Here is a 23,746-nt window from a genome sequence, read left to right on the forward strand (position 1 = left end):
TTAAAATATTCTTGAATTGTTGTGACTTGTTTTATATCCTATCATGTGGTCTATCTTTGAAAATATTCCATGTACATTTTGAAAAGAAAGTGTATTCTCCTTCTTTGGAATGAATGGTTCTCTATACATCAGTTAAGTCCTTTTGATCTAGGCCATTGTTCAATGCCATAATATCCCTTTTGATATTTTGTTTGGAAGATCTATCCATTGCTGACAGTGGGGTGTTAAAATCCATACTATAAGTGTGTTGCTGTCTATATCATTCTTGAAGTCCTCCAAGATTTCCCTTATATATTTGGCTGTTCCTATGGTGGGTGCATATATGTTTACAATGGTTATGTCTGTTCTTATATCTTGAGATAGACCTGTAATGCTATGAATTTTCTTCTTAAGACTAATTTCATATGGTGCCATGAATTTTGTATTGTTAGCTTCTAGTTTTCATTTGTTTTAAGTATATTTTGACTTTTCCCTTTATCTGATTGCTAACTCATGCATTGCTTAGTAACACTTATTTAGCCTCCGTGACTATGTGTGTTTTTCAGTTTTTTTTCCTTGTAATTTATTTCTAGTTTCATACCATTAAGACCAGATAAGATACTTGATCTGATTTTAATCTTCTTAAATTTATTGAGACTCATTTTTGTCCTAATATGTGGTCTATCCTAGAAAACATGCATGTATACTTGAATGAATGTATATTCTGCTTCTTTGGGGTATAATGCTCTGAAGATTGCAATTAAATCCATCCAGTCTAGGTGTCATTTAAGGTCACTGTTTCCTTGTTGATTTTCTGTCTGGAAGATCTATTCTTTGATTTCAATGGGGTATTAAAATCCCCTGTCAACCTCTTTCTTCATGTCCATCAAGATTTCCCTAGTACTCTATTGGTGGGAATGCACATTGGTATAGCTACTATGGAAAAAAGTATGGAATTTCCTCAGAAAAACTAAAAATGATACTGCCTTTTCATTCTGAGATTGGACTACTGCACTTATCCCCTGAGAATCGTGAAACACCAATTCAAAAGAACTTATTCACCCCTATGTTCATTGCAGCATTATTTACAATAACAAAGTGCTGGAAATAGCCTAAGTGCCCATCAGTAAATGAATAGAATAAAAAACTATGGTACATTTACACAATGGAATGCTACAGAGCAGAAAGAAAGAAGGGACTTCTATATTTTACAAAGCATGGATAAAACTAGAGAATATTATGCTAAGTGAAAGCCAAGCAGTGAAAGACAAATACCATATGATCTCACCTATAGAGGAACCTAATGAAAAAAACAAACAAGGCATAGAAGAAAGTAACATACTGACAGTGACCCGAGGGGGAGAGAGGGGATGGTGATAAGTACAGAAAGAAGGAGAATGAGCTAGTTAAGGAACATTTATGAATGGCCCATGGACATGGACATCAGGGTGGGGGTTGACTGTGAGAGTCAGGAGTGGGCTGGGCAAAGGGGAGCAAAGGGAGATAATTGGGACAACAGTGATAGGACAACAATAAAATATTTTATTTATTTATTTATTTATCTATTTATTTATTTTCTGAGAGAATAGAAGGGAGGGAGAAAGAGAGGTAGAAAAATATCAATGTGTGGCTGTCTCTCATGCAACCCCTACTGGAGAACTGGTCCACAACTCATGCATGTACCCTGACTGGAAATCAAACTGGTGACACTTTGTTTCACAGGTTGGCACTCAATCCACTAAGCCACTCCAGCTAGGTCACAATAAAATATTTAATTAAAAAAAAAGAGCTCCTTTATATATTTAGGTGCTTCTGTGTTGAGTGCGTAAATTTTTACAAAGGTTATGCTCTCTTGTTGAATTACTACCTTCATCTTTATATAGTGTAATTCTTTGTCTGTTATCATGGTCTTTGTTTTAAATTTTATTTTGTCAGATATAAGTATTGCTTTCCCAGCTTTTTAAAGAAATTTCATATTTATTAAATATTTTCCTATCCTTTTACTTTATCCATTAGAGTTCTTAGCATATTAATCATAATTATTTTTTAAATCTCTAATCTGATAATTTCAACATTACTGCTTTGGCTGGCTCTGATGCTTGTTCTGTGTCTTTAAAATTGTGATTATTTTTTGCATTTTGCTATATCATAATTTTTTCTTGATAGTTAAACATGATGTACTGGGTAAAAGGAATTGCTGTAAATGGACCTTTAGTAATATGATGGTGAGATGTGGAGAGAATGTAAGCATTCTATAGTCTTACGATCATATCTTCATCTTTACTGAGCTTATATCTCTGGACTATGAACTTCACAGGCATTCTTAATTATTTTCATCTTCCTTAAGTTGAATGGAATGATGGAGTTGAGTATTTCTCTTCTCCTACATCAATTGACTCTCATAATACCCAGCAGGTTACGTTTTTCCAATAAGAAAGGCCATTTTAAGAACAGAGTGCCTTGAAGTATTTAAAAATGGTTTCTTTCTTCTCTCTCCACTGCAGACACCAGGAAATTTTTTTTCTGGTATTTACTGTGGGAGCCAAGGCAAATTCCGGAAGGAAATTGCATAGTATTGTAGGGGGAGCCCCCCCATGAGTGGATTTCTCTGGAATATTTAACTCTTAGACATGTCTTCACTGAGCCTTTAGCAATTGAACAATTATAGTTTAGGTCTTCTAGTTTGGCACTGGTCCCCAGGAGGTTTCTGTTCACAAATCTCTGTTCTTATAAACTGCAACTGCCTGTATTTACCTGTCTTGTCCATCTCTGTAATTCTGGGGACAGTAGTCTGCTCTGTGTCCTCCCTCTCTTATGGATACAAAAGCTGTTGTTGATTTTTTAACTATGTTCAGCGTTTTATTTATTTTTAAACATAGTAGAGACTTCCAAGGTCTTTATATGTGGATCCAGAACCCATACAGATTTTTTAGTTATAAATATATGTAATACATAATTTTCTTTCTATAAAAAGTAAGTATCAAATCTCATCTCTATCTTCATGTATATGTATAAACCAGGCTATGTGTATATGTATATGTACTGTCAATTCTAATTTAAAAGAAGTTTTAAAATAAAAGATTCCTTTATTTAATAATTAATATCATGTAATGAAATAGATAATACTAGTTTGAAAAGCAAAATTACTTTATAGCACAAATTTAAAAATAAAAAGAAGAGAAAAAGAAAGAGAACTTACTATTTAAACTTTTCAGACTTCAGATAATATTGAAGAATATGGAAATAACAATAAGTGGATACATGGAAAAGTAGGTAGATAATAGAGAATAGCTAAATAAGTAGAAATAAAAAAATGATATTAATATAGGGAAAATAATGCATAGTCACAGGAGAAAATAACTGGAATATTCTATTCATTTATTTTTTATCTTCATATTAAATTATTTTCATCAATATATTTTTCCAGTGCTTTAAATTTTAAATAAACTATTTGTTCAGCATATAAAAATTTCTCTTTATTACTGTCTATATTACAACATGAAGTTTTTTTAATTACAAACATATTTTTAATGGAAATGTTCTATTGAAGCCATCAGCTCATTTTACCTAAATCTGAAAATAGTTTCAGATAAACAAACAAACAAACAAATAGATGTATGTCTTCAAAATAAATGAATGGCAATTTCTTCATAATTTATTATTCAGAACATTCATTTTAAATATTTAGTAAATAAGACTTGCAAAGCAAATGTTTTATTTCAAAGAATATCTTAATAAGGGTTAAAGATGATTTCTCTATGCCATAGGTAAAAGAATATTTCATCTGTTTTTTAGGTAATACATTTGTAGTCTTTATTGATTTATCTTAAACTGTTTTTATATAAAAATACACAGAGATGCTTGAAGTAAAAGATATTTCAATTTATATGAGATTTTTTTCCTCTTTTCCCAGGATATTTCTAAGTTCTCTGGAAGGAAAGAATTTAATTTAGTGGTATGAAATAGTGTAACTGATTGAGGAAAAAACTGTTTTCCCTGTTCCAATTTGTATCACAAACTTCTATATTCCCTTATCATCTCAAACTTGCTTTTTTTTATATTCTCATTTTCCATTGCTGAAATCAAATTGGTGCATTTTGGGAAACACGAACACATTAAATCCCCGCAGTTATCCTGGCTTGCTTCCGCCATCTTTAGTTCTTCAGAGTATATCTGTAATCACTTTGTGATTCTGGCTCAAAGTTTTACCAATATGTGAGCCCGCAGTCTTCTCCTGCAGACCCCACATTGCCTCAGTTCAGATCTTTCTTGTGTTGGTAAGCCTGGTAAGCCAGGCTTCCAGGTAAGCCTGGAAGAGATCAACAATCTCCTGTTGTGATTTCCTGGTGTTAAATCACTTAACTCAGGTCCCTTTAATAATGTTTGGAGTGAAGAAGAGTATGAAAAAGAGTATGTAGAGTGAGTGAAATTGGGGTGATATTTTAAATGGTATAATCAATGCAGATTTATCTGATGAGGTGACATTTGACAAAAATCTTGAGGAATGAACATAAATGAACTTACAGGTTCTTAGTGAAGTATATTCTAGGCCTCAGGTTTAGGATTCCACAAAGGTCTCAGGCAGGGATCTGCTGAGCATTTAAAGAAATCAAGGATACCCACCACTATGGCTAAAACAGGATGGCCGAGATGAGTAGTAGGAAATGAGATCAGAGAAGAGAGGACAGGGAAGAGAAAAATCATCAAAATATTGAAAGAGATGATATAAGTTTGTGGTTTTACTTTGAGTGAGATGGGAAGCCGAAATGGGGATCTTAGTACAAGATGGCATAATATAAATTACACATTAATATAGTCACTATGGCTGTTACATATACTGGAGGTGGATATAAGCAGAAGAGACAATATGAGAAATACTTGAATTTTCTCTCTCAGTCTAAATGTATTTAATGAGAAGGAAATCTTATGTGGTGAAATCTTATGTGGTGAAATCCCAAGAGTTACCTTACTAATATTTTATGAGTCAAGTTGTTCAGAGGAGAAAGGCTAGGACTATGCCTAAGTATAGTTACAATAATATGCTAAATATGGTATAGAGCTTGAGATTTTCAAAGGAAATGAAAAGTTTTGTCTTCAATAAGAAATGTTCAAAGCTACAGAGAACATCTATAAGAGGTCATTTGAGCCAAACTGAGGACATTCTGGGAAGCAATATCTCAAATGCTCCAGAGAATGACAATTTTGCAACTTCTTTTATATATTTGAAATTGAGGAGAGAAAGTGAGGAAGAGTGAGTGGAGGTGGGAGAAATTCAGGGAAGTTTCTATGATTCAATTATAGGATAGTTAACAGAATTATGTACTTCCTTGAAGGCCTCCAAGAGCTCTGGAAAAGAGAATCACATGTGGCATTCAGAAGGTGTGTTAATCTAGAGGCTCCAGAACAATGGACAAGGCTTGCTTAAGGCAAAAAGAAACCTGTTATAGGCCTGGGGCAAGACTATCCACCATGACCTGCCCAGTTAAGAATTTATGATCAGATCACCCTGTGAAATTACTTTCTGTAAGATTTATTAGAGTTGTTTTTGGGTAGGAGTTCAGATAATAAAGGGTAACCTTGAAAAATTGCTCCTGCAGCTCTGGATGGAGTAGCTCAGTGGACTTAGTGTCAGCTGTGAACTGAAGGGTCGCCAGTTCGATTCCCAGTCAGGGTTGTGGGCCAGGTTCCCAGTGGGGGCCATGTAAGAGGAAACCACACATTGATATTTCTCTCCTTCTCTTTCTCCCTCCCTTTCCTTCTCTAAAAATAAATAAATAAAATCTTTAAAAAAGAAAAGAAAAATTGCTGCTTCTATGGTGACCTTCAATCTAAACAGAGCAGGGTTGATAGGATTAGTAGCATTGGCACCTAATGCAAACTGTGGTTTTGAGCTTGTGAGTAGTAGTGAAACAGAAAGGATAAAGGGAGGAGGTTTGCCAAGTGCACAAAAAGTTGGATATACTCCCTCAACAGTTCACTAAAGACTATGTAGAGGTGAGCTAGAGTGAGAGGTGGGTCAGCCTCTTTTGAATCTGAGGGCTCTTGTGGATCCTCAGCTCAGTCACTCCAATAACAATATCAAGACTGGCAAAGCAGCTGACTCAGAGCTCTCTTCCCCACTCTTACCTGGCAGTTCTTAATTAAATTAGTAGGCTCTTTTTGTATTTTCCATTCTCTGGTTCTAGTTGTTTCCCAGGACTCTATGTTTTATCTTATCGCCTGTATTATTTTTATGAAATTACAAAATAAATTTTCATGAGTGGTAGGAAAGCTTCTGGGCATTTTTCATGTACACTATAAAATATGTATAATATTATCCCAATAATATATATTTTAGAGGGCTGATGGAAATATCACAGACATATATGGCTAGTAGAGATCATTAAAAGTCAGGTGGACCATATTTTTTTCCTTTAGAAAAAAGTTTATACCCAAATCTTACCAGATGCCTCATTTCTAGTAACACCTGGAGGTTCTATGACCTCAGTATAAATATATATAAATCTATATGATCTGCAAGAAATGTCTTATTTTTATCTAAATTCTCATATGCCTATTTAAATTTATTAAGATCTTGACATGAACTGGAACTAAATCAATCATGTTTATGTTGAAGAACTATGCTATGTTCTGATTCATATTAACATCACATATAGGTAGACTTCTCTGTGCAATAAATCAATGCATATTCTTGGTGTTAGGATGATGTGAGGGGAAGTACAGGAGCTATGATGGAGACTAGCTAGATACTCACCAATCCTGATTCCTCTTGCTCTGGTTACAATTTTCAGCCTCTTTTACACTTGGATTGGAAAAATTTAACTAGGTATTTCACTTTTATTAAAAGTAAAAAATAAAGAACCACAAAAACAAACTTGACAGTTTCATTGCATTCAATTTTTCTCAAATGAGTAAACCGAAGCTCAGAAGGTTTAGGTGCATACATTTAACCATATTTTTTAAAGTGCACACTTGCAATTTTCAAAGCAAGTAGCTAGTATTAGATGTTAGGTTTCTTTCTTGTTTTTTTTCTGTTTGTTTTGTTTTTTTTTTATTGAATTTTAGAAAGACAGGGAGGAAGAAAGAAAGAGAGGGAGAGAGTGCAAGAGCAAGGCGGGGGAGGTGGGCATTGATTTGTTGTTCCTCTTATTTATGCACTCATTGGTTGATTCTTGTATGTGCCCTGATGGGAGATCAAACATGCAACCTTGGTGTATTGGGACCATGCCCTAACCAACTGAGCTACCAGCCAGGGCAGATCCTCAGTTTTCTAATAATGCTGTATTTTTATCAGCATCCCATAGTGTTTTATATGTTTTATGAGCTATATTTTAGATAAAGCTTAAAAACTAGTTTCAAGAACAGTATTGCAAAAACAACTCTGAACATAAGGAATCATCAATAAAAGAGAAGTGTAAAAGAATAGAATCTTTTGAGAAAAATGAAAACTGTAATAAGTATTTTTTACAAAAATTTACACCAAAACAGATGGAGTACATCATAACCTGACAATGGTTCAAAATGAAGAAAAGCCTTAATTTTTTAATACTTAGGCAGAGATTTTCAAAGGCTTCAAACATAAAGGAAATCTGAAAACAGGAATATCTATGGATTGTCTTTAGAGTAACCTATTTATAGATTATCATCCTGTTTGTGTAATGCTGTTTATATAGAAAACCAATGAAAACCCTACTGATATAGTGTTCTCTTGGCATGAGGTGCCTTTGAAGTTAACCACAGTTTAACATGCTGAGTGAGAAACAGCATCAGAGTTGTGCAGTCTCATTATAGAAACATAGTCCAAAAATGAGTTTACAAAAAATGGAGGAAAAGAGCATTTTCTTACACATCTGAGTTTATGAAATACTTTGAAAAGTACTTGATATCTGCAGACTGGCTCGGCATTTCTAAAAGATAGCACAAACATTCCGAGTAAAAGCACTCTGACTTTCTAAAGATATGGTTTGTCCCAGAGATAATATTTTGAATAGTCTTTTTTTATTCTTCACTTTCTCCTTTGTTATTTTTAATCATTGTCATGGATTTTCATTTTATCTCTTCACCAGTAAATTATCAACTATATATTTTTAAGCTTACATATCTCCAAATTTATATGGCCGACTGCTTTCTCAGCATAACCACTTGGATGTCTAGTATGCATCTCAAACTCATTGTTTGAAAATAAGCTCCTCCAGTTACCCTAGCCCGCCATTCATAACAGCAGCTTCTGGGCTTAGGTGTTTCTGTACAGGGAGAGCAATAGATTCAGAAGCTGGGTCCAGCGATGGTCTTTGCAAATCTATGGAAAGTGCTTATCAGTGATAGCCTGGAGCCTTGCTGCAGGAAGATCCTGCAAGATGGAGGGCTGCAGGTGGTGGAGAAGCAGAACATGAGCAAAGAAGAGCTGATTGCAAGCTGCAGGACTGCGAAGGCCTTATTGTCCGCTCGACTACCAAGGTGACTGCTGATTTCATCAACGCAGCAGAGAAGCTCCAGGTGGTGGGTCGGCCAGCACGGGCATGGACAATGTGGATCTGGAGGCCGCAACCAGGAAGGGCATCCTGGTCATGAACACCCACAATGGGAATAGTCTCAGTGTTTCGGAGCTCACCTGTGGGATGATCCTGTGTCTCCCCTGGCAGATTCCACAGGTGACGGCTTCCGTGAAGAATGACAAATGGGAGTGCACGAAGTTCATGGGAACTGACTCTGGGAATTCCTGGCCTGGGCATAAATAAAACAGAAGTGGCCACCTGGATGCAGTCCTTTGGGATGAAGATTGTAGGGTATGACCCTATCATTTCGCCAGAGGTCTCAGCCTCCTTCGTTGTTCAGCAGCTGCCCCTGGAGGAGATCTGGCCTTCCTGTGATTTCATCACAGTGCACACCCCTCTCCTGCCCTCCATGACAGGCCTGCTAAACAACAGCACCTACACCGAGTGCAAGCAGGGGGTGCACGTGGTGAACTGTGCCCGCAGGGGGTCATGGACGAGGGTGCCCTGTGCCAGGCTCTGCAGTCTGGCCATTGTGCAGGGGCTGCACTAGACATGTTCATGGATGAGCCACCACGAGACCGAGTCTTGGTGGAACACGAGAATGCCACCAGCTGCCCTCACCTGGTCACCAGCACCAGGGAAGCCCAGAGCCGCTGCCAGGATGAAATCGCCATCCAATTCATGGACATGGTGAAGGGGAAATCTCTAATGGGGGTTGTAAATGCCCAGGCCCTGACCAGCACCTTCTCTTTACACACCAAGCCTTGGACTGAGCCTGGCAGAGGCTCTGGGGACATTGATGAGAGGCTGGGCTGGGTCCCCTAAAGGGACCATCCAGGTGGTAACACAGGGACCATCCCTGAAGAATGCCAGGAAGTGCCTAAACCCTGCAGTCATTGTCAGCCTCCTGAAAGATGCTTCCATTCAGGCAGGTGTGAACTTGGTGAATGCCAAGTTGCTGGTGAAGGAGGCTGGCCTCAATGTAATCACCTCCCATAACCCTGTTGTGCCACGGGAGCAAGGCTTCGGGGATTGCCTCCTGACTGTGGCCCTGGCAGGTGCTCCCTACCAGGCTGTGGGTTTGGTCCAGGGCACCACACTTGTGCTGCAGGCACTCAGTGGAGCTGCCTTCAGACCAGAAGTGCCTCTCCGCAGGGGTCAGCCCCAGCTCCTGTTCCTGGCTCAACCCTCCAATCCTGCCCTGTGGCCTACCATGATTGGGCTCCTGGCAGAGGCAGGCACGCAGCTGGTATCCTACCAGACCTCAGTGGTGTCAGCTGGGGAAACCTGGCATGTCCTGGGCATCTCCGCCCCACTGCCTGGCCTGGACACCTGGAAGCAGCACGTGACCAAGGCCTTCCAGTTTCACATCTAACCTTGGGACTCATCGGGCCAGCCTCCAGGGTTTTGTGACCATCAGCGGGAGAGCACATGCTTGGGCTGACACTGCTTATGTCGTCTGACCCCTGTAGCACAGCAATAACCACCTAATAAAGAGCCCACCTCGGAAAAGTAAAAAGTAAAGAAAGAAAAATAAGCTCCTGTTCTCCTCACTTGACCCTCAAGTTAATCACAGAGGGAAAAAAAATTACAGTCCTTACTTCCTTGGGTTAAATGGCCTTATATCACTTGCAACATCTCTCTCATACCATGTGTTCAGTGTATCAGAAATATCTCTTGCCTCTACTTTCAAAATATAACTTAAATCTGCTTCTTAACTAGTTCCACTGCCAGCATTCTGCTTCAACCACCATTACTTCTCTTTTGAATTATTTTAGTAGACCCCCAAACTAGTTTTATTATTCCTTTTTTTTCCAGGTTTTAAAACTTCCTATTTGCATATTTTTTAAAAAGTGCATTCTAAAAATTAAAACAATTTTAACAAAAACAATGGCACTCTGATTAAACTGCATTTTACAACCTGTAGGACACCTTGGACCAGCCTAGTTTCTCCTCTAGATTTGCCTGTGGACCCACCATCTTATCTGTTCGCCATTATCCAAGTTCTTTTGCTTCCATGCCAGCTAGACAGGCAGATGGGAGAGGCAGGTGTGACCTTCCTTGTTAAGTAGATCTCTGTTTCGAAAAGGGGCAACATAGTCATTTACACTGATCCAACCATTTTACATCTTACAAAGTTAAACAGCTAAAAGAAGTGAAATAAGAAGGCAATGCTTGTGGAACGTACAATGCACATTGGCACTGTGGGCCTCACTACAATTCACCTGCTTGTTTCTCCTGTTCAATCCTTTCTTTTGAAGACAGATATGTCTCTCCTGTTTGTCTTCAATTTCAACTTCTTGAATTTCTTAGTCTCGGCCATATTGGGTTTATGAGACACAGCTATGGAGCAAGCGGAGCGAGCTGCGTAAAAGAGAGGAGTCCTACCTGCTCAATGACCGCTGCCGAGTCTGGTTTTACTATATCTAAATGTATCCCCATTAAATTATCCTCAGAGGAGAAGTCATAATGGTCCTGTTAGCAATTCGCATTATGCCACTCATGTGTTCAAAATCTTTTGATGACTTCCATTTTCATGAAGAATAAAAGCCAAATTCTTTACTTCCATTGGCCCACAAAACCTTTTAGCGTGTGGCACCTCTTTTCTTCTCTGACTTTAAAGCTCACTACCCCTCCTCTCATTCAGTCTGCCTTCCTCATATGGACCTTTTTGCCATTTTTTCCCATACAATATACACTGCCACCTTTCATCCTTTGTTCTTGATGTTTTTTCTGCCTAGAATGCTCTTTTGCTAGATATACATGTATGTATGTCCGGGATTCAACAGAAAACTGATGATACACTGAAATGAAGTTAAAGTGAGAAAGACTTCTTTAGAAAGGGACTCATTTTAAGATTTGGGTGAAGCAGAAGAAACACTTCAGCAGAAGTGAAGAAATACATCATATTTTTATTTCCCACTAACAGATTAAATGATTTTATTAATATCTATTATATCACTCTCCCAGGGGCAGAGGATGGAGGGATCGAGTCAAATCAAGCTAGGGAGGGCAGAAATGGACTTTTTTTAATGAGGAAGAAGAGGAGGAGAAGGAGGAAGAGTCGTTGTCAAAGTATTAGCAGAATACCTGCTATTAACAGTAGTTGTAAAATAAGGCTTATCAAGCCTTTCAAATGTACCAGGTGTTGTCATGTCAGGTGCTTTACATGTATTATTTTATTTACTCTTCACAACAACCTGTGATACAGGGACATTTTCTCATTTTAGAAATTAGGACATTGAGATTCAAAGAAGTGTGATCACACAGGTAGCAATTAGTGTGGCCAGAATGACTTACAATAAGGGGAATGGATTGCAAAGTCCTCCTTCCTCCTTGATGCACTTTGCTGTTTTTTGGTTGACACTAGTTAACTTTTCTCTCCTTCTACAGAGTAAAAATCTTATTTTCATATCTAGGGTGTTAGATGACCTTACTAAAATTTAGCCTCTTACAAACCCTCTGTATTAGCTGATGAGGGCTACTCCAACAAATCACGACAAACATGGTAGATTAAAACAACAAAAAGATATTCTCTTATAGTTCTGGAAGTCAGAAGGCCAAAATTAAGATGTCAGCAGGGTCATGCTCCCTAAAAGGCTCTAAGGAGGGTCCTTCCTTTTCTCTTCCAGTTTCTGGTGGCTTCAGTATTCCTCAGTTTATGACAGAATAATAGAAATCTCTGCCTTTAACTTCAGGCAGACTTTTCCTGTGTCTCCATGCATATGATTTTGGTTTCTTTGTCACTATTTAAAATACATACCTTGGATTTAGGGACCATTCTAATCCAGTATGATCTCATCTTTGTCATTTAATTACATCACAGCTCCCATTTCCAAGTTAAGTCACCTTTTGAGGTTCTGGGTAGATATGAATTTTGGGGGAAAACTATTCAACCTTTTGAACAAGGATTGGTCCTTAGATTTTTTAACAAAGTCTACTTAGTTGCCCATAAGGACGGAACTCCTGAAGAAGAGACAGTCAAACTTAACAGCTTCAAACTATTATACTACCTCCTAAATTCCCATGCTATTGCATACAATATACATTAGATATATTCCTTTCTATTAACTCTGGAATCAAGATTGATTGACACTTTTAAGAAGCAAATCACTATGCCAAGGTAGCAAATTAATATCCATAGTTAATATTACACAGTTAATACTTAGCACTTCCATTCTTTTAACAAGGAGGGTCAGATATATTAAAAAAAAAAACCTTCATCCATAAGGTCTACAAAGTGTTAGATAATTTTTCTAAACTTATGGATAATATTGTAATAGAAAGGAAAATTCTCAAAGGCCAAAAACAAATCTGAGTCATGAATACAGAAAGGCTAAGTAAACTCCAAAACTGGAGTATGCTCGCAGGGAGGAAATTATATTTACATTAATGGAAAGAGTACTAGAGGCAAAGACAAGGGCCCTTGAAAGGGGAGAGAAAACTCTAGAAAACCCTGTGGGAAAATGGATTCCCCAAATTCTATACCTCTCTTCTAAAGAATGAAGTAGCAAGATTCTATGCCACAAAGTAAAATGGAGAGAAAAAGTATCCCTTGAAAGTTCATAATCATAATCAAGCCCTCAAATATACATCAAACTTTTAGAATAAATTAACTAATTTTGATATAGTTCATGGGCATTTCATTTATGAGAAACTACCAAAATAACTAAAAGCACTGAAAATACCATTTAATATTGATGTATGTGCAAAATTTTTATGCAGCAAAATAAATACTTAAAAATAAAACAAATCAATCTAAATGTTTATCAATTATTTTGCTCTCTTGTTGGATAAATTATAATACAGAATTAAATATCGAAAGGGTATATTATACTGTGTTGCTCTAAGAGTACTGAGATTGAAGTTCTTCCTTTCCAAGCAAAAAACAAAAAAGAAAAAGTAATCTAGAAAGATTAAAAGAAACAATCTCATGGTTCCCAAAGTTGACAGAATTGGACATCCAGACAGTTCTATTAGACAGTTGGCAGAATTTCTGAAAAATAGAAATAACTACTTGACATATCTCAACTAAACAGGACAATGGACAGTCTCAAAATAAATGTTTTTGGCCACTCATGGTCTAAAAGCAAAACAGAGTTGAATAAGACAAGGAAATAGGGATAATAGATAATAGGTGCTAACTTTTGTAGACTGATGACTAGGGATAAGGTGGGTGTTCTCTAATACCTTAATGTAACATGTGGCATTAGCATAATGTAAGAAAAAGATAAAGTCTAACTGCTCGAGAGACTCCCAAAATAATTAATGTTAATCTTGAAATAGGAAAGTATATGATTATACATATATGTGTACATGCATGTTACATATATATGTACATATATACATATATATGCATATATAAAATCAAGTTTTCTTTCTAGAAATAAAATATATATTTTAACCCTGTATTTATTGTAGAAATAAAATCCATATATCTAATTCCCATTTAAGTTGCAGATGGAGATTTCTATACAATACCTGACTATATGCATAACTAAAAATATATCTTTAATATCTTGCTAGTACAAGAAAAAGCTAGACTCAGAAAAATATCTATAATTTATTAACATATAGCAGGTATTTGTTTGGATTTTCTTTAAAACAAACTTAGGGACAAAAAATTAAATACAGGTAGATTATGTGAGAGATGATCCTTGGAAACACCGAGATGTAGGGAATGTGAGACAGAGCAGAGAGAGAAGTCAGTACATGGTGTGCTATATTAATGACTCTGTTATAGATAAGGTCAACAAGGCCTCAGTCCTGTGGGAGACCCCCTGAAATTTTCTGAAGTGTGCCTCAGAAGATCCCACTGGAAGACTGACAGAGAGGAGAGGTATTTTATGGACTCTTCCCCAAAGTGTGAGAATACTCCTCCTCCCTGCCCAGTAATTTCCAACATGACTTGGTTACACAAACTTTCATGTTGATAACACAAGACCTTAGGTCAGAAAGGAAAAGGACACAAGGACATAAAGAGCCAAGGTGAGAAGTCGTCAGTGTGATGGACAAAGCGTGACAGCAGTGGCCTCCTGTGAATTCTGGTCCCATGGACTATAGGGACTATGGGCATCAAGAGGAAAGATGGAATGAAAATACCTGCATATGCAATTGGCTTCAAAGCTGTTTTCTTAGGCATGGAGACCTATGTGGAAGGATATATTTAATTTTTCTTTATCCTGTTGGAGAAGGGGGTTAGAGAGTGGCTAATATACACAGGTTGTATTAGTAGAGATTGGTTATTCAGAGAGAGGTTAGTGAATGGCTAATGTAATAGCCATTTATTTTAGGAAAATATTTTTAGCACTTTAGTAGTCCACCAATTAAATAAATTTAGTAGTATGTTTAGGTTTCTAAAATTCACTGAGTTAATTAGGCAGCATCATTGCATAAGAATAAGAAGAACTGCAATAAAGCAATTCAATGAAGAATTATTTGGCAGATGATTTCATTACAATGTGATGGATAACCAAAATCTTACTTGAATTTTTGAAAGATTTTCCTGGTTACCTAATCTATGCATATATATTCAACTGTTAAAGTAATATTATTTAAAATGTGTTAATCTTTGTGCCTGGCTCACATGGAGAAAAGAAGCAATCCAGAGGATAGGATCAAATAGTTATCATCTACCCTCAAAACCAAAAGCTGAGCTTTGCCACCCATAGACTTTGTATATGAAGGAGAATCAACAAAAATGCCTTGGACAAATGAGACCTACATTGATTAATATATGCTTGACTAAATAAATGAATGAAATTATTCAGTCAATCAATTTTACAGGTGCCAAAATCTGGAAATAACTGTATTTCATAATAAACTCTCATATGTTGTTGGGAACCACCTTGCCTAGTTTCAGAAGCTATAACCCCCACATGGCTAAAGATGAGTGAGCGACCTTCGAACAATAAGCCAATAAGGAGACAGAGCTAATCTCCTTGGCAGGAGCTCCTCCTCTGCCTCCTTTACTTCACCCTACCTGGCCCCCAGTGTTTGATCAGTTAGCCAATGATGGGTAAGATTCCTCAAGGGAGGATTGGCCTAGGACAGGAACAATCACAGGGAGCTCCCAGGGAAGGACTTGGGTGGGCTATAGCAAAAGGGGGTGATGGGTTCTCACCCCTAGGCTTTGACATAGCCTGAGTCCTCATTCTTACTTCCCCTGCCTGACTTAAGCCTGAAACACTGACAGAGGGTGGTGCAGCCCTGTGCTGGAAAGGGCAGGTTCCCCAGGGTGATCAGACCTAAGAAAGAATATATAAAATCCTGTGAAACCTGCTCTGCTAAGAATGCTCTCACTTAAATGATAAGGGTCTGAGTAGGAAATGAGTTTGTTTCCCAAAGTTTTGTAGCCCTTTAGCTAACAGACTCTGACTCAGAATAAGCCCTCGTATATTATCATATAAGCCCTTGTATACTATCTATTGTTTGATCCTTACTGCCTGACAATGATGAATGAGCTTTACCTGTACTCCTGTACAAACTGAACCCAGTAAAAGCTGTCAAGACAAGGGTTGGCACGCTCTTCCCTTGAGAGAGTAGCCTGCCCTCCCTTTTCCTCCACAAGACTTGGTAGTCCCTGTGAATTTGTCTCATATTTCATCCATAATGCTGCGGACACACTGCGGGCTGGTGTCTGCGCCAATATGTGTAAGCTATTATTTTTAACAATGAAAATTTATACTATTAGTCAAATGTAAGTCTGTCTCACACTAAACTCTTAGTGGTCTAGCACAAGGTTTTTGTGTGGCTCACATAAAAAATCAATGAAAATCAGGCATTCCTTTTGTCACATTCCTCCAACCTATGACTTAAGGATTCAGATTTCTCCCTTCCATGGTGTTGCCTCACCATTTTGAAATCCTTTGTTTTCAGCCAGGTGGAAAGGAGAGAAAGACAACATGGAAGATAGCCCAGATTAATTAATTAATCGGTTAATTAATTAATGCTATGACTGAAAGTGAATTCATCATTTTGGTAAATGTATGACTAGCCAGTATCTTATTACATAGCCCCAATCAAGTGTAAAAGAGATTTAGCATTGTAACCAAAGCAAGTGGAATCAGATTGCGAGCATCTAGGTAGTCTTCATCGCACTACTGCACTTCCTCCTCTACCACCATCCCAACACCACAAATATGAAGCTATTTACTGCAGATACTATTCTATCTATATGTGTTTTTTTTAAAGTATTTTATTTGTTTATTTTTAGAGAGAGGGAAAGGGAGGAAGAAAGAAAGGGAGAGAAACATCAACATGTGGTTGCCCTTCATACACCCCCTACTGGGGACCTGACCTGCAAACCAGGCATGTGCCCAGACTGGGAATCGAACCAGTGACCCTGTGGTTCTCAGGCCGGCACTGAGTCTACTGAACCACACCAGCCAGGGCAGGTACATGTGTTTCAAATGTGAATCAGAAAATAGCATTATTCTTGAACATAGCTATATGATTTAATTCTGGATCATGTCAAGGTATTAATAAATTTAATTATGTATGTGGTGACATAGATGATGCAGAGTAGATGTATATGAAGCAGACATTTCTCACAGAAAGGAAATATGCATATATATTTATAGTGAGACCATAGAACCTGTGTCTTTTAAAAAATTAGAGTCATCTGGTAGATTTAGGTATAAATTTTTCTAAAGGAAGGAGAATATGGGTTGGATGACCTTTAGTAATTTCTACCAGCTATATGTCTGTGACATTTCCATTAGCTTTCTAAATTATATCCTAGGAACATTATATTTTATGTTTTATAGTGTTTATAAAATATGTCCAGAAGCTTTCCTACCATTTCTGGGATTATTGTAGAGTTATAATCACGCTGTTATAAGAAACAATACAGAGAAATCCCAAGTATGTTTTAACCACTTTCCCCCAATGGTGATACTTGTCACAGTACAGTATAACATCACAGCCAGAATGTTGACATTATTACAGAAAATGGAAACAGAAAATTTCTGTCACCACAAAATCCCTCATGTTGTACTTTAATAGCCACAACTATGTTCCTCCTGTCCCACCTGGTTCTTACCCACCAGCAAAAATTAATCCATTCTTCAGTTCTACAATTGAGTCATTTCAAGAATGATGTATAAATAGAATCATACCATATGTAAACATTTGTGATTATCTTTTTCACTCAACCTAAATCTATAGAGATTAATCTAGGTTGTTGGCTCTATCAACTGTGCTTTTCTTTTTGTTGCTGAATAGCATTTCCTGGTATGGATATACCACAGTTTGCTCAGCCATTCACCCACTAAAGATTCATCCACTGGAGGACATCTAAGGTATTTACCAATTTTGACTGTTAGAAATAAAGCTGCTATATACATTTATGTTACAGGTGAGTCTGTGTGTATTTTTATTCTTTGTGATATTTTCACAGGAGTGTAATTGTCTAGTTTCATGTTTAGTGTTTTACTAAACTGACAAACTTTTCCAGAATGGCAATACATACACACAGCAATGTCAGACTGACCCAGTTTCTCTACATTTACTCCAACATTTGGTGCTTTCACTGTTTTTCACTTCACCCATTCTAATAGGTATATAATGATATCTTACATAATTTTAATTTTAATTTTCTGACTAGTCTCATGCTTTGTTTTTCTCCTGTTCTTTATATAGTCATCTACTCTAACGTATATTTGCAAATATTTTCTCCTACTCCATAGCTTGTTTTTTTCCTCCTATTAGTACTTTAACAAAGCAAAACAATTTTCATTAACAATTAAAATTTTGATAAAGTATAGTTTATCAATTTAGGAGTTCTGCTATTGGTAGCAAAACTAAGAACTATTTACTTAGATTTAGATATCAAAGATTTATTATAGTATCTTTTCCTAAAAGTTTTATGATTTTACATTTAAAACAAATCATCAACCATTTTGAATTAATTTTTCTGTGGATATTGAATTTTGTCAAATGTATTTTATATATAAGTTGATATAATTCTATGACTTTTCTTCTTGAATATGTTAATAGTGTGCATTGCATTTATTAATTTGTAAACAAAAAACACACTTTAGTCCTAAAAGGAAACTTGGTCATGATACATAATTATTTTATGTATTTCTAAATTTTATTGGCTTATATTTTGTCAAAGACATTTGCATTTATACTTACAAAGAATAGTGGTTTGCTTTGTCATTTGTTTATGTTTACTTGGGCTTTGGTGTCATAAAATACTATCTTTATAAATGAATTGGGAGTGTTACCTCCCCTTCTGTTTTCCAGAAAAGCTTGTGTAAAATTCTTTATTAAATATTAGCACAATTTTCCAGTAAAAACATCTGGGCTTGGAAATTTTGAGGGAGAGTCTTTGAATTTTAAACTTATATTGTAGCAATTGCTACCTGCACTATGTGAAGGTGTCTATGTCTCTGCATCCTGAGGATATTTATTATGACCATCTTTTATTATTTCCATTAGTGACTTCATCATGAAAATATAGTTTTGTTAACATGACTTTGATTATTAATGAGCTTGGATATTTTATATGTCAATATTTTTTATTATTTTCTGCCAGTTTTATATTAATTTTCTTTATCCATTTTGTTAAATTGTAAATACTACCTAATTTATTTATATATACCAAAATGATAATAGTTTGTTTTAACTATACAATATATTCTTTTTTCCCCATGATTTTTAATTTATATTACACTTTTCTGGCATAAAGGAATGCATTTTTTAATTAATTTATTTAAATTTATTGTTTATTCTACTTTAAAATTTTCTTTTGTGTTTAAAAAAGTATAAATGACTGATATGTAAATAATATGGGAATATCTCAAAAACATTATGCTTACTTGAAGAAGACAGGCACAAAGGAGTACAGAGCATCTATTTATATGATAGTCTAGGAAAGACAAAACTAATCCATAGCGACAGAGGAAGATCATTAAACACGCGAATCTGGGAGTAGGGGCAGGGGAAATTGAATGAATATCATGAGGAATATCTGAGGGATGCTAGAAATGTTTTGTATATTGGTTATAGTGCTGGTTACAAAGGTGTAATTTTCACAAAAGTTAACCATCTGTTTGCATTTTGTTGCATGTTAATTATATCTCAATCAAGTTCATTTTAAAAGGTAAAAAAATTATTAAGCAGCTAAAAGTTCTGTAAAAATAACATTCACTCTATTTATAAACGTGATTTCATTCTTTAATACATGGAGTTTTATTTGAATGAAGGTTTGGGCTTAAAATATAATTTCTGTTTATCTCCTAATAGTTCAATTTCTACTCATTGCTTATTGAATAATCAATGAACATATTATGAGTATTATTTTTTAATAAGCAGGCATTTATAAGTTATTGATATATACCAAATTGAACTTTAAATGTCTATAGATTCTCTGACATTGGAAAAATTTAGTGTACAAAAGAGATTATTTTTGGAGGCTGTTGTTATGGGTATATCTTTCTTTAGATTCTTAAGCAACTTCAGGATATACAAAGGATTAATAGTTACTATCTGTAGCTGATATAATGATAATTGATAGGTACTATGATTTTTAATAGCATTTAATACTCTTTTTGAAACTTGCTTGTCTGTGGAATTTTTGTTATAATAGCCACTGTGTCCTTACATATATTTCATAGATATTAATGAAAATTGACATATTATTTGCAATTATATCTTTCAGCAAAGTGTAGAGTAAGAGTTAAATGAAAACTAGTGTAATCAAAATATATTTTATCACAGAATATTATGAATCCATATGGATATTAAAATCAATAGCTTATTTTCATTCTGCAGATTAATCAACAAAAGGTGTCCTTTGAAAATACAAACAATGGTGAGGTTGATTTAATAGAAATCTCCTCATATAAATCATTCTACCAGGGGAAATGTCTTTTTATAAGAAAAACTCAGTGTTTTAGAAAACTCTCAGCCACAATCATCATTTTAGAATAGAATTGTGTTCCTTAATTCAATGTGAGTCAATTTTAGGAAGATAAATATGTTAGGACTTCCATTAACTATTTATAAATAATTTTAATAAACAAGTGTATATGAATATATACTCAATTTGCTTTTACAGAAGTAGTTTTATATATCTGATATTTTTTACTGGGAATTCCTTATATGTTTTCCAATATATAAGATATGTAGAAATACTTCCACAAATAACTCTGTATAACTTTCAAGAGTATTTCATACATCTTTTTGATGAAAAGTAAAGTGATATTTTTAAGTCCTAAGATGTCAATGAGGAAAGCTTGGTGGTTTAATCTTTGTAATGTTTTATAATAGTGGAGCAGTTTTGTTCCTTCTGTACTCTTCTCCCTCTACTCATCATTTCCTATCAATAAATATGATGAAGAATAGATGGTCCATGAGTCACTCAGCCTGAAATAGATTATGTGAGAATTTGCTCAATGGTTTTATGTCCGGAGCTATATGAGAACCTTCTCGTAATGACTAGAGAGGTATTTAGGGACTAATTCAATAAATACATTCAGGTTCTTCAAGTCCAAGAGTTTCTTATGCCAAACTGATAAAATAATACATGTAGAATCTGAGATTTATTTTAATATTTGGAATTATGTGTTTTTCTTCAATATAGTACTCAATATAGTAAGTATAGTATTCAATATAGTCTTCAATATAGTAAGAATATTAACATCTTTCCATATGATTATTTGGTATAAAGTTATCAGTCCTTTTCTATTAAGGTAAGCAGTAAGTTATAGTGAAAGTGTACTGAGCTTGAAGGTGGAGGATCTGGGCTTTAATCCTTCTTCTGCCATTTGCATCAGTGTGTATTGTTGACATCTGTGTTCAAGGCTCCATGTTAACCTCTCTGCATTGGCAGTGAGGCAGTAGGGCATTGAAACCCACACATGCTTTAGAATAAAAAATCATGTCTTTGGAGTCAAGATGCAGCACGAGATTGGGATCTTAATTTTCAAAAATTTAGTTTTTTATCTACAAAGTGAAAGTAAAACTCAGTTCCTTTCTCAGAAAAATGTGTGTCATATAGTGAATGTTCAATAATGTTATGCTGGAGTGCTGCTTTTAAATTTTATTTTCATCTTTAAAGAACTTTAAGGAATTAATCAATGTAATAATATTATTGTTTCCTCAGAGAAACACCATTCCTAAAGAGGCAATTATTTTTCATTCCAAGGGAAAAAGCTTTATTTTTTTTAATTGAGTGTAATATGGGATTTGGAATTATCCAGCTAACATCATCTTTCATACTAACTAATTCTAGTATGAAAGATAAGGCGTATTTGAATGAAATCTAGTCTATTTTATGTAAAGTTCATGATAAGTCTTTGTTAATATGCTCACTTGAAGACAGCAGATCTTATAAGTGAGAAAATTGTGATTTAATAATATTTTCAGCATTTAATGACATTACAGAAATTCATTAAGACCTAACTAAAGTTTCTGAACATATAGTACCACATACTTTATCTTTTGTGAAATATCAAAGTACTAACAACTGGTTATGAAATATTTCATTATACTTTAGAAGCTTTATAAAATTCTAATTTGAATATTTTTTCTTTTTATGGATTTTTTAAAAATATTTTATGGTTTATGCTACTACAGTTGTCCCAATTTCCTCTCTTTGCCCCCCTCCACCCACTCCCTCACCCCACTCCCATAATCAAACCCCATTCCATTCATTGTCCATGTTCATGGGTTGTTCACATATGTTCTTTGACTAATCCTTTCATATTTTTGTGTTAATGAATTTGTTTTTTATATAATTTCTCTCTAAAAGATATTAGTCTAATTTTTAGTTTATAACATGTAGAAGTTTCTGTTAGTTTTGTAGAATATACTATGTGCATAGAGTTTTTGAGAAATGATCATCACATGTTTAGATTTTTATTGCCAAAACTCATTCTTGTATTTTATCTTTAACCATTCTTGTATTTTATCTTTAACCATTCTTGTATTTTATCTTTAAGATTTTGTTTGTTTATATTTTGGTACTTTAGTTTGATAGCTAATATAATCATTTTAACTCCTAAAACAATATTAACTGCCACAGTATTTGAAATAAAACAAGTGTTCAATGAATATTTATTGAATAAATAAATAAGCAACTGTTGGGAACGGCCCTGACTGGTATCAGAGGCTGAAACCCCCGCCAAGCTAAGGCTAAGGGAACGCCCTTGGAACTGTAAGCCAGCAAGGAGACAAAAGTTTATCTCCCTGGCAGGAATGCTGCTTCTGCTGCTTTATTCATGACTGAACCCCCAAAAGCTTGGTCGGTTAGCCAAAGACAGGTAAGATTCCCCACGGGGGGAACGACCTAAGCCAGGCACGATCACTTTGGGAGGCCCCCCCCAAAAGAAGGACTTGGGGGGCTGCAGCAAAAGGGGGGTGATGGACCCTCGCTCCTCGGCTTTGACATAGCCTGAGTTCTCATCGTCTGGGAAAAAATCTCCTTATCTCTTGGTTACCTAGTTCCCTTGCTCCACCTAAGCCTGAAACAATGACAGGGTAGTACAGCTCGGTACTGGGAAGTGCGGATTTCCCGGGGTGATCAGGCCTAAGAAAGAACATGTAAATTACTGTGAAACCTTCTTTGTTTAGAATGCTCTCAGTTGAATGAGAAGGGTCTTAGGAGGAAGTTAGTTTGTTCCTCAGCCTTACAGCTCTTTGACCCCCAACTCAATAGACGGGCAGAGTTCTTTGTTTTCTATAGTTCCTTACTTCCCCTAATGAGTATTGTACTTTACCTGAGTTATTATGTAGCATGAGCCCAATAAAAGCAGGTATGGACTGTAAATCGGCGTGCTCCCCACTAGGGGGGGTGGCCATTTCGTCCCTACTTCCCCACAGAAACTAGCTTGTCTCTGTGCATGTGTTGTTTTTTCTCGCGTGTGTTTCGGCAAGCCATCCACAGCGTTCCGTGGTCACTGCTGGCCGGTGACCCACGTGCAACAAGCAACTAATAAAATAAGTAGACCTGTGAATGAATCATTTTTAGAGCTGACAAAAAATAGTTCCACTATCTGTCAACGTAAAATTTAAACCACTGGATAAAATTGAAAACATTTCTTTTTCCTGGTTTTTAACCAGAGTGAAATATCTGAATGTTAAGGTTCTCTCTCCCTCTGCCTGTCTATACTACTAAGAAGATAAATGGAAGCAGTACTCTTCTCTTTTGCCTTTTTCCTACTTCTGACCACAAAAACTGTCACAGTGATCTATTAATATTGTGGATTTCTTTTTTCAGTCTAAGTGACAAGATTGCTATTTTTGAAATAAGTTCTATCTTT

At 35.8% G+C, this 23,746-nt stretch overlaps 1 pseudogene; it reads left to right on the forward strand.

Moving 5' to 3' along the window:
- The first annotated feature begins 8,263 nt into the window (after positions 1-8,263).
- LOC123821486 lies at positions 8,264-9,849 on the forward strand (annotated as a pseudogene).
- The last annotated feature ends 13,897 nt before the right edge of the window (positions 9,850-23,746 follow it).

This window comes from Phyllostomus hastatus, unplaced genomic scaffold (assembly GCF_019186645.2).
Source record: "Phyllostomus hastatus isolate PE091 unplaced genomic scaffold, TTU_PhHast_1.1 phas_contig_40, whole genome shotgun sequence".
Classification (NCBI taxonomy): domain Eukaryota; kingdom Metazoa; phylum Chordata; class Mammalia; order Chiroptera; family Phyllostomidae; genus Phyllostomus; species Phyllostomus hastatus.